At 36.9% G+C, this 13,376-nt stretch overlaps 1 protein-coding gene across 2 annotated transcripts in view; it reads right to left on the bottom strand.

Moving 5' to 3' along the window:
* PCDH15 (protocadherin related 15) overlaps positions 1-13,376 on the bottom strand; it is a 2,374,726-nt gene that overhangs the window by 1,797,895 nt on the left and 563,455 nt on the right. The window lies entirely within an intron of this gene.

Raw genomic sequence — 13,376 nt, 5'->3', positions numbered from 1 at the left:
TTGCACATGGAGTCCTTGGTGGGATTTGGACCCAGGACTCCAGCACTGCATGGATGCAGTGCTAACCACTGAGCCACTGTGCTGTCCAGTATCTGTCAGTATCAGATATCAAGGTATCACTGTATTCAACTTTCTATGACCTGCATGTCCAAGTGCGATTCAACAAATCATCGGATCGCACTCAGTCCAATATTAGTCTAGGGAATGTCTGAGGAAAAAGAATTACTGCTTGCCCAAGTTTGATCCAATAATCAGATCACACTTGGCCATGCAAGACATCTGAGTCAATCAGATTTCCACGTAGTGAAACAATGGAGAAGATGGAGTCAATCCTTAGCACTATTAGATACCGGGAATGAAAGTTTTTCTGCTCTCTATGGAGTCACAACAAACCAGTAGTGGAATAACATTTAGGTTTATTGTCTACGCATTTCCACTGACACCACTCCACGGACAACCATACGTAACATAACATAACATGTCCCATTCTCGTTATCTAATTCTGACACGTTCCCAGGAAGCAGCAGCATCTGGATTTTGAGTTTTTTAGGTGTTGTGTCACCCAACCCTATTAGGTGATCAGTTCTGTCACTTCTTTACCATTTATGTTGGATAAGACCCTATTGCACTCTTGCATTTCTTCATCTCCTTAGCACTAGGGCTACGCAGAGACTTTGACCATGACAGCCATATAGCCACTTTGAAGCTTTCTTGATGCCGCTGCTGTATTGCTGCGCTTTAGAAGTGAATGGGCTCATATTATGACAAATTCATTGCTGCAACCATGACAAGCAAGTCGCAAAGAATCCAATTGAGTCGAATGTTTTTGTTACTTTCTTGTAGCAATTGCAGTAGTGTAGGTTTCACATTGTGACATTATTTACTTCCATAGCACCAATATATCAAAGCAGCGCTGAGCAAACTTTAGTTGTGCTATGGCTGTTGTGGCCTAAATTACCATGTTGTGGCCTAAATCATCCCTCATCTTCCATGTTTTTCAATTTAAAAGAAAATCCAAAATAAAAAGAAAATATTTGGTATTTTCATATCTGTAAAAGTTCTATGAATAAACATATAAAAAAATTGAACTATAAATACAATAGAGAAAAATAAATGAAACATTACAATTATAATTTTTAAGTCACCGCATCTCAGAAAATGAATATGCAAAAAATTATGTATTTTTTTACAAAGTTCAGAATGTTTTTTAGCCGCTAAAGTATGTTAATCAAAAACTGTACAAGTTTGGTATTACCATAATCATACTGATCTGAAGTATCATGTTACCGGTCATTTTTACTTTACAAAAAATTCCACAAAAAACAAAACCCAAAATACAATGGAATAATTCATTTATTTTTCACCCTTTCATCTCACTTGAAATTATTTTTCTGCTTTTCAGAGCATTACATGGAAAAATGAATGTTATCATTCAAAAATACAGGAGATAAAGAAAAGGCAAAATTGAAAAAAATTCAACGAGTTATGTACTTACAGTTATGTAATTTAGTAGACACGTATACAGCACATACAAGCATGTACACAACAGCCATGTTATATAAAAGTTACAAATCGGTTGGTCAGTTATGAAACAAGAGTTTATATGAGATACAGTAAATAGTTAAAGCATTTGTTCTTTTTCACCAAAGTTGCTATTATGTTATTTTTAAGTACAAAATAACATTTTGAAAGTGATTGTACGCTGATCATTCTTAAACTAAAGGAATACGTTCAAAGTGAAAAGATACATACATTCCTTCCCATTAAGTTTTAGATTTCTGTATAATTACAGTCGTTCCTCTTTTACTTCTCCTCTCTAGTTGAAATAAATGTAATCATTTTATGTTTCTAAATAATTTAAGAAACCCCAAATTTCTTTCAAAATTTATGACATCTTTTTTGTAAATTAGTATATTACAGATAATTTATATTACATGAGACACCAATAGTTAGCACTGAAAAGTGGTAATACTTTGTCCCTGAATCACCACCAGCCAATGCCTTTTTAATGTACAACAATATCCATCTGGCTCTAGATGCAGCTGATTGACACTTCATGCTGTTATTTAGTCTATGATTTACAAGTACGCCCAGATATTTCTCCCACAGCTCTATTTTAACTCACCACTACGACTAATGATGCATGCAGATTCTTTGTTCTCTGATGCATTATGTTTATTCTCACCAGAAGCAAACACAGACAGAAAAAGGCCCCCTGTATAAGGGTCAATATATGGACCTCATTATAATGCACAATTCCTCCTGCTTCGGAGGTGGGAGTGGGCCTCCTTATCTCTTGGGTCCATGTGCAGCTTCAAAGGTTGTAGCAATGAAATATTCACCCGTTATATTCAGTAGAGATTAGAGAATTTATTAACGTGGGATCGAAATATACTAAAGTTTCACAAAAAATTGCAATCCCTATAATGCAGATTTTTTTGTAATTCACTTCCTTGTGGATTCAGCAACATAGCAGAGGACAGGCTGCCATTATCCTAAACTATAAAGGGCTGCAAAGGTTAAAAATAGAAAAAGTATTTATACTCACTGTACTGCTCACTTCTCCAGCCCCTTTGTTCCACATCATTCCCCGTTCAGTTTTTGTTGCATCATTTTAATGACAACTCAAGCACTGAAATCCCTGGCTTTTTCATGCTACGCAAGAACTTCCAGCTCTAATGAGACCCAGGTCAGTTTTGTACATGTACGTGTAAGGTCTGGGTCACATCAAGACCTTGTCACTTTACGCATACATACGCAAAACCATCCCGGGCCTCGTCAGAGCCAGTCTTCAGCACAATGACAGCGACATTTAACTGATTAACACCCACAGGCAGAAAATAGGTCTGATATACTAATATAGTCATGCTCTGCACCGCACTAGTGTCAAACTACTCCAAAGTAAAAGTTTCTCTTAATTAAGTAGATCATATCTTATCAACTAAGAAACTCAATCAGTCACAGTCACTATTGCAAGTACAATAAAATAATTGTTTTATCAGCAGGAGACTATAACTGTCAGACTAGTTGCCAATGTACATCCTGATCTAACCATACCCAGACCACTAAATAGCTTATTGCCAATATACATTGTACACTGAAAGCTGCTAATCAAGGGTGTCGGCATACAGACACACAATGCAAAGATTGCCTCAATTTCTCACTTTTTTTATCTGGTTTCAGGTGTGAGTTTTATATTGCTCATATCTGTTACTTGCTACAGGTGAGTTTGTACGAGCATCACATGCTCAAAATAAAGTTGTTTACCCACAATTTTGGAAAGGCGACAACAATTTTGTCTTGCCCATTTTGGGGGTTTTGTGTGAAATTATGTCAAGTTTCCTTTTTTTCTCTTTTTTTTTTGTGTTGTTCCAATACACTCAAAGGAAATAAACATGTGCATAATAGCCCTCTGTGTCTGTACTTTTACGTATTCTGGCTGATAACCGGTTCATGCAGCATTACATGAACACCCGATTTCAACATTATGACTGGTCCGAACAACGAAAGCAATTGTTATCATCCACCTTTCATGCCTCGTCTCCCCTATTTCCTCATAGATTGTAAACTTGCAAGACTAATTCCTCTTAGTATCTGTTGATCTATGTGTTTATTGTTATGCTCAATGTCTTTTGTCTGTACAAATCGCCTCTAAAATGTGGAGCGCTGCGGAATGTTAGCACTATAGAAATAAAATTATTATTATTATACATTTCAGTAGGCCAACGATTCGGATTTCAAAATAATTTTTCAAGCTGGTGTTGTAAAGTATTCTAATTTACTGAGATAATGACTTTTGGGTTTTCATTGGCTGTAAGCCATAATCATCAACATTAACAGAAATAAACACTAGAAATACATCACTCTGTTTGTAATGACTCTATATATAATATATGAGTTTCACTTTTTGTTTTGAAGAACTGAAATGAATTAACTTTTTGATTATATTCTAATTTAGTGAGAAGCACTTGTAGCTTAAGTATGCTTATAATATGTCAGTGGGTCAGTGCTTATAATATGTCAGCACAAATGGCATTGTGGGTTATAGATAATTTAGTCACAAATAATTTATAATTAGTGGATAAACGTTGATCTTTATGGACCTAGGTCTTTTTTTAACCTATGTAATGAAAAAAACATGGCGTTCAGAGCATGGCACCGATTCTGAAATTTGCAAAGTGTTTATTATTTTACAAAATTTTGCAGATTTTTACACTTTGCAATACAAGGGGTAAAATCCACCCAAAAATTCTATGTTAGGCCTCAGTCAGACATCTGTTTTTCATGTTCATGGTCTATCTGTGATTTTCACTGATAGAACGCATATTCATTACAGTTTATGTGGCTGTTTATATGTCTTTGTTTTTTATAAACCATATGTTCATGCAAATTTAGAGACATGTCCATTATTTCCCGGCATTAGGGATAAAAATTAGCAATAAAAGTCTATGGGTAAGTGAAAATCACAGACAGCACACAGAGAGCATCATTGTGCAATCTTTGAGCTGTAGAGATTATACGGAATCTGTCACCAGGATTTTGCTACCATAATGTAAGGAAAGAGCCCTAATTCTGGAAATGTATCACTTAGTTTACTGGGTGCAGCAGTTGTGATACAACCAGAGTTCATAGATTTAGCATGTAGCAGAGCTCAGAAAGCTAACCGCGCCAACACCCCTGATTATCAGCTTTCACTGTACATTATATATTGATCTTGAGCTGCTAATGAGTGCTGTGGGTTTGGTTAGACCAGGATACACATGGGAAACTAGCGAACTAGCAGTGATAATCTCCTGCTGATAAAATAGTTATTGTATTGAATAAGTCAGCACTCTGCCTAATCATGACACATCACTGAAATCCGTGTTACCAACCCCTATTTCATGTTGTTTTTGGATTACATAGCAAAAATCTGCAGACAAATTCCCTTCAGCAATGTAATGAACGGGAGAAAATGTATATTTTATTTATCAGTACGTGAAGAACACTGATGAAATATTGATGGTAAAAACTGACACAATGACCAAACATTGATGAATTTCTGTGCTAAAACAGTGATTACAAGCTAAGCATTTTTATAAGTATGTGAAAAAAACATAGATCTCTAAATAAGGCCTAAATGGTGCACAATAACAAATTGTATTGTGGTACCGTGTTAGCCAGAAATATCGATGTGAATACTTTTCTGCCCAATGATGACAAAAGTATTCCTGGAGTGATACCTTTTTTGGCCAACCAGAAAAGAATATGTTTGCAGCTTTCAGAGCACAGAGGCTCCTTCTTCAGGCAGGATTACAAATTGATTAATAAGAAATAGGCACAACATTTAAGGGATACTACAGTGGGATATTTGTTCATGAGGTGGGAAGGGGCGGTGTGATGCCTCCTAAAGATAAGCCAAGGAAATCAAATTAGGCATTTTGTTATAAATGGAGGGGCAGTGGGAATGATGTTCTTAGTTATCTGGAGTCCGTCTGATGGAGGTGTGAATTGTATCCATGTAGTGAGTCATAAATCCAGGAGTTAAATTGATTTCTAGTGTCAAAGAATTGAACATCTTCATTAGTTGGAATTCCCAAATTTTTCCTTCTCTCTCATCCTTAAAATGACCTTTTAGTATTAAGACTTTTAAGTCTGTCATAGTGTGTCCAGGTCCAGAGAAATGTTTTCCCACAGGCATGTCCATTTCATTCCTGATTGTGTGTCTGTGTAGATGCATCCTTTGACACTAGGGCTCAATTTAACATCTGGATTTATGACACCCTACTTGAATACAATTCACACCTCCACCAGCTGGACTCCAGATAACTAAGAACATCATTCCCACCACCTCTCCATTTGCAAGAAAATGCCTACCGGTAATTTGATTTCCTTGGCTTATCTCTAGGAGGCATCACATCTCCCACCCCTGAACAAATATCCTACTGTAGTATCCCCTAAATGTTGTGTTTTTCCTTATTGATCAATTTGTAATCCAGCCTGAAGAAGGAGCCTCTGTGCTCTGAAAGCTGCAAACATTTGATTTTCTGGTTGGCCAATAAAGGCATCACTCCGGGAATACTTTTGTCATCATTGGGCAGAAAAGTATTCACATCAAATAAGGCCTAAGAAATGCAAATGAACATTTTGCAACAGATTTAATGGACATCTATTGAGAAATCTGCAAAGGAAAATATTTGTTATTGGGTTTGTCCACTATATTCTATAATTGCCCCACCAATTTAACCCTTGTATAGAACTATTTTTCTAAATACCTCTAATTGTCCTCACTGCCTGTGAGCGGTGCTATCGCTGACTGCTCGCTCGGGATCATGTGACCCTGGCTGCGGCTGCCGCTGATGTTGCGTCAAGCACCAGAATGCCTTGCTTCACCTGGGCGTGACCCACTTGCGCGTACCTATCCTGATTGACTGGGCTATGAGCGGAGATTTACCTCACATCACAGCCCAGTATCCAGTGTGCACTTGCGACTAATGAAAGCAGAGGAGAGAGGAAACACGCGCACTGGATACTGGGCTGTGACGTGAGGTGAAACTCTGCCCACAGCCCAATCGGGAGGGATATGGGTCATGTCCAGGAGAAGCAAGGCATTCTGGTACTTGATGTGACATCTGCGGAGGCTGCAGCCGGGGTCACCTAATGCCGAGTGAGTGGTCAGCGATAGCGCCACTCACAGGCAGAGAGGATAATAAGAGGTATTTACAAAAATACTTCTATACAAGAGATATATTGGTGAGGGAATTATAGAATATAGTGGACAACTTCTTTAAAGAGTAAATTTAATTTATAATTTTTTCATGAAATCAGCTTGTTCTTTCATTCTCAAAATTCTCAGTACACAAGTAAAATCTGTCTTCAGTGAATACAGATGTTCCCTATATTGAGGTAGGAGAATACAGTTGGCTATTAGTGATCAGTGAACATGCTGGATAAGATGTTATCTGAGCATGCTAGGGTGCTAACCTTGTTTCTTTGATGTGCTTGAAAAATGTTTTTGCATCCACTCGGTTGATGAAGGCACTCAGTTAGCACCCAAGCATGCTCAGATAACACCTTATCCGAGCATGTTCACTGATCACTATTGGCTATCATATAGTTCTATGGAAAACTATCATATTCATAATTGAATCAGGGGAACGTTCTGCAGAATGTGTCTACCTGTAGTTTCTCTCTCCTCTTCCCCTATCATAGAATTTTAAAAACCATCAAATGTCATTTCCTATCTTAGTAATGGGGAAATCTGTCTTCACTTAATACAGAATTTACAGATTTTCCTCATTAATTGAGAATGAAAGTTCAATACAAGAGGAGAAATAAGCAGATTTCTCTGATAAAGTACATTGCAAATTTATTATCACATGTACTGTCGAGTTATGATATAAAAATGAATACTTTTAAGTTTGACCTCATCCTAATAACCTTCTATTTATTTATACAGAGGAAAAGATAGCATAAAGAAACTGTACTGATGAACTGTGCTTGTGTCTGTAAGGGGAATTGCAGTATAAAGTATATATACACACATAGATGTATGTGGGTTTTCAAGCACCTGGGGCAAAAATTCAGTTTGGCGACCCCTCAGCTCAATTCATTTGAGTTGTTTTCATGTGCCCCCTTACATGCAGACAAGCTGCTTTTCCTGATTCTCTCAGTGTTCAGTGAAATACTACTGCCCCTGCTTTACTGAGAAAAGCAGGAAGAAAAGCTACTATGAAAATCGGAAATGACTGATCATGTGATGAGTCTGACTACTGGAGCCAAGAAGCAGTCGAGTCCTGACAGTGAGTATATTGCACACTGTCAGGATTGGGTATGCTACAGTGCTTAATGTTATATTTACAAGGGTTGTTCAGGTTTGTAATGAAAATCTGCAGTCACTCTAGGTTTCAGAATTCTCACAACGCAAGCACCACGCACTGTCAAGATCCTCGGGTATCGGCTGAAAGAGTGATTCATGTGAGTCATGTGAGTACAAGTATACGATCTGCATACTTACAGACACATTCCAAATAGACATATTGAGTGAGGCCACGCATGTCAAGTTGGCATGCAACTGCATGTGAGCAAATCGCATACTTGTGATTTTGTGACTTCTTGCTCTCACCGCCAACATCAGAGGATTCTGTTCTGTCAGTATGCAATGCGTTTTCTGTTTCACAGATAGGCCTCATCCATGTGCAGTCTGTGTGCTGTCTGTTTTTAACACTGTAATGACAGGAAAAGCACTGCAGCTTCTTTTTTTAATATGAGAAAAACATTGATAAAACTGATGACTGATCACTGGATAAAAAGCAAAGATGAAAATCAATTTTTTTGCACATCAGAAAAATGACTCATGTCTGAATGTGACCAAGGGCTAACTTCACACGAGTGCATGAAACATTATCTGCTTTTCATCCAAAGATAGGAAAAATTTTTCATCCATATTGTCATCTGTATAACATCTGTATATCTTGTTTTTATGTATCAAAAAATAGAAAATATGCAAGGCGGTTACTATGTTAATAACTGCATTGGACCTTTTAAAAACTGTTTCATGTGAATCAATTTTCCTTGGGCATCTGTGAGAGAGGCCAGGGCCGTAGTCGTTGCTCATTTTCACCCTGGTCTCTCGCCACATGCACACAATGTCCCCTTTGCAGCATACCTTTTTTTCCACTTTCTGACCTGTCAGGGTCTTCTCTGATCTGCTGAGAAGTTCTTCCTGACGGCGTCAAATAAAAAGCGTCAGAGTCCAGTTACAACTTAACATAAACGGTTTTACTTGGTTCCATTCTCAGTACATCCAGCTCAGTTACAGCAACATCATAGGGAAGATCACAGAACACATCCTTGTCTTGCCCTGCACTTTCCCTCACTTCCTCCAGAATGTCCAGGGACACACCGACTCGTCCGGCACTGGAGCATTCCTTCTGGTCAGCTTAACTATCTTCAGGATTCCCCTGTCTGTTTAAATCCCAGACATAAGGGCATCAGCCCACATAGTTAGCTGCCACATATTGGAGCTGCCCTGCATTCCTTCTCTGCTGTGACCTTTGGCCCATAGGCCCTGGATGACTTGGCTCCTTACTTAAATGTTGCTTGGCCTGGGCTCTAAGGCCCTCTGACCTGTCTGGGCTCCCTGGCCCTACTGACTAAAATCAGGAAATCCTTCTGGCTTACCCCAGTTGGCCCCTCCTATGTAAACTAGTTACTATTACTCTGACTTATCCTGTAGTATTTTCTAATTGGGAATCACATACACCTCCAAACTTTCTCAAAATATGGTCTCCTTGAGTAAGGTTAGCTACTGACCTTCCACCGGATGATTCCCCTACCACATCAAATTTACCCTAATAACTTCCTCTCCGGACTGAGCGGAACTTCTCTCTATTCATCAGCCACCAGATGATATAACACTTTACATTTTGTTATCCCATTTTTCAAGACTCATACAGACTTTGGTCCTACATTAGCCATTTTCTTTCACATTGAGTCTAGATTGTCAAATATTTGTTTCTAAGTTACTGTTCTCTTTGTTTTGTCTTATATTATGTTTTTTGACCCGTTATCTCAATTACTGCTATACCTATTCACCATTTACTACTACTCAATAAAATAAAGTGTTATAAAAAAAGTGGATTAAAAAAATATTGGAAGGCTCTGGTGTGCTGTAAAGTAATTTTGTGAACTTATTTCTAAACCTAACAATGAATAAAAACACGAAACCCCTTCTTGAAGTCAGAATGAACCATTTCTTGATTTGTGTTTGCTTGATCAGTTGGTAACTTCTTGACAAAACCACATAAAGGTCAATGCCAATGAAGTATCTTCTAAAAGCTGTAATTTCTATGAATGGATTGCATATGTTCAGTTTTATTAAAGAGATGAATATATTGATTGTATTAGAAAATGTTATCAGTATGACCACTTTCACCGTAGCTCAAAGCTAACAACAATAATAACAATAATTCACCTTTCTAAAATGCCATCTAGTGTGTTACAGTTCCAACGCTAGATAACATTATCTACTGATACAGCTTTAAACAACTTCTTTGAAATACTTCTTAAGAAGCCTGCGCTTTCTTCTATCTGAGAGTTCTTATTTCCTTTAATCTCAAGGGATGACCCTGTGCTTTGTGTATGGGATAAAGTAATTTGAGTTGCAGAAATTAGAAAGGGAACAGTTTTGGAATATTGGAAATGCTGAACGATTAGGAATGGTCTTAAATAAAGAACCCTGCACTTACAGTAAATTGTAGCTACATATTTACTATGGAAATATGTGCAGTCTTTTAAATTGCCTGAACATCTGATGCCTAATGTGCAAATGATCGCTGCATAGAACACATATTCTAATGAGGAGCAGACAATTCCCTGGAGGTTTAATACTACATGTAGGCCTGTTATTCAAAACATTATGCTAAGGTCTAGCCCGCCAGCCATAAATAATACATTAGTTCTAGTATAAATTATAGAAACTTACATAATGCAAATTTTCTTCTGAAAACACCGTCAGTAGCAGGTATGCATAAAATAGCAACCCTGACGCATACCAAAAGCATTCCAAACAGAGTGCAGTACACTGCTTAAATCGTAAAGGTAACAGCAAAACAGTACAGCAAGCCAAAATAATAAAAAAAATACTAAATTAAATAAAAAATTCAGGAAAATAACTTGTTGAGATGCTGCCTTTCTGTTTCAAGTTGTTAAAGTTTTTATGCACTTCTTAGAAATATTTCACCTGTATGCAATATACAGTATATGCTGCTGTTTGGTGATCTGTGTAGTGTAATATTATAGTCTTATATATCCTATGAGGCAAATATTCTAGGGTAGAATAGCTTCAGAATACAACATCCAAGGATGATACTACTGTGTATCCATTGAAAATCCAACAACAAGAACATCTGTACAGCTTTTCATATCAGCTGAGTAGCATGGGTGGACACTGGACAGTAAAATCTTCCCAGAATACTAAAATTGTTAGGAAGTCTATCAATCTAATAAAATAAGCATTTACTTTCTAAACGTTGGAATCTTTTTATTGGCCACTGTACAGATATTCTACATAAAAAAACCTCACACTCCGGAATAAGCGTTTACCATAGAGCTTTACTTCATATGGTATTTAATATTATTTTTCATGGTACTGTGCTTTTTGCTATTTTTTCTCAACCTAAAATCCTCTGTAGAGGGAAGTATTGCTAAAATATTGTCAGTAGAGATTAGTGAATTGATTTCTTAGAACCTTGATCCAACGACCAACTCAAAAGTCTGGGGCCTTTGGTCGGGAGCACTGCAAATCACCTACTACCTGCTGACATTGCATCTCTTCAGATTTGTGCATGAAAATAAAGGTATCCAGCTCAGGAAATAAAATCAAAAGTCTTTATTTGGACAAATTTAAAAAGTAAGCTGCTTGACAAACCAGTGCATACTGGAGGAAGGAATGTCTTGAATAACTGGTCGCGTTTCGAACACGTATAGTGCTCTTAGTCCTCAGTTTCAAGTCAAAACATATACAATATAATGTTTTGAAAAAAAAAAAACATTAGAAAAAGGAAGCATCCATGTACTAAAATTGTCACAATTTTTTTTTAATCAAAAATGCATTTTTGTTACATGCGAGAATGAATCCACAAAAATTATAAAGGAAGTCCATAGACTCAAAGATGCATGCAGGAGGCAAAGGTTCCCTTTAAAGTGCAAAATAAAAGTTTCGGCAAATGAACAAGGTTAAAATAGAAGTGAATATAATAATAAACGTTCTTGAATCTGCATGGTTGGACTGAAATGCGTTTACTGATTTAATGGCTTGCCTGGCAGGGTTCTATTGTCATAGCACTGTAGTGGTGTAGTTGTATGAGTCTACCAATAGAGCATTTAAGAAGGCAAGCATATTAGACAAGGCGTACATTCATGAGGAAATGATTTATGTGATCGTACACTGTGTGAACAGTTCAATGATCATTGACAAGGATTAATACCATTGTTCCCTGTCAACTTTAGAAACCATTAGAGAGATCATGTTGAGGAACAAATAGACACATCTCATAGAAAAAAAAGCACAGAGTTTAGAGCCAAGAATCCTTTCAAATGTTCTGTGGAGTCAGTAACTCAGCCGTTGTACTTTTCAAAACGCAGAAACAGCAGAAATATCATGAAGCATCACTTCCATTTACCCATTACGCACAGTATCTATCTTAGAAATATTACGTGCGGTGGAAAAATACTTTCAAAGCTACGGCTCTCTTTTAAGCATTGATATAATCTTATATGAAAAATAAACACAATAAAGAACACAGTAGTATAACAAAATGTACAAGCAATAGAGAAATAAAACAGAACAAAATAAACAAAACAAGTCGACACAATAGGTAAATGGTGCAAATATTGCATGGTGTATCTACTACATAAAGTTTAAGGGAACATACAGCATCACATAAATTTGTTTTTAACCAAAAGATACTTGTTACTAATAATCATATTTTTTTCTGATAAACTTTATCTTGCACTGTAGAATTTTTGCTGTGTTTTCTGTATTATTATGAAGACAGACATGTTGCCTAAGCTGTTGTTAACAGCACATAGAGATATCCTTTGTAGCAGCTACATGGACTGTAGGAAACAATAACATTGGCTTCTATGATACTGTTTTCTAGGCATGCCCTGTCATCCATGCAGAGGTAATTGTGCAGGGTGGTGGAGGAGGTAATCTGTCAACATCACTTATTATCATTATAATAATCTTATTATTATTGTCATTGGATAAGACCCTATTGAGCTTTCTTTTTCCCAATTTTTTTTCCAAATTTTACATATAAAGAAACAGATTATTGTTTTTTAATTGATTAAAGAGTGTGATGGAGAGCAATTTATAGTAATAAAAGAAATATTAATTATCTTTGTTTGTCTTTGGCTACAGTGAAGGCATTTACAGTGCCTTGAAAAAATATTCATATTCACATTATATCTACAAATGTAAATATTTTTTTATTAGGATGTTTTGTTATATACCAACACCAAATGGCACATATTTGTGAAGTGTAAAGGAAATGATACAAAGCTTCCTAGTTGTGTGGTGTGGTGGAAAATGAACACTGCGCATCACCCTGAAAACACCATTCTCAATGTCAAACATGGTGGTGGCTGCAATGTGCTGTTCTTCAGCAGGGACAGGGAATCGTTTTGATCAAAGAACATTCATGTGTTTCAATGGCCCAGTCACAATCCAAACTTAACTCACATTGAAAGTCTGTGGGAAGACTAGAAAATTGCAGTTCACAGACGCTCTCCATTCAATCTCACTGAGCCAGAGTTACTTTGCAGAGAAGAATGGGAAAAAATGTCAGCCTCTAGATGTGAATTGTGGGAAGAAACATACCCCCAAGCAG

The sequence above is a fragment of the Ranitomeya variabilis genome, chromosome 4 (genome assembly GCF_051348905.1).
Source record: "Ranitomeya variabilis isolate aRanVar5 chromosome 4, aRanVar5.hap1, whole genome shotgun sequence".
Classification (NCBI taxonomy): domain Eukaryota; kingdom Metazoa; phylum Chordata; class Amphibia; order Anura; family Dendrobatidae; genus Ranitomeya; species Ranitomeya variabilis.
This window is presented reverse-complemented; position numbering and strand designations above follow the sequence as displayed.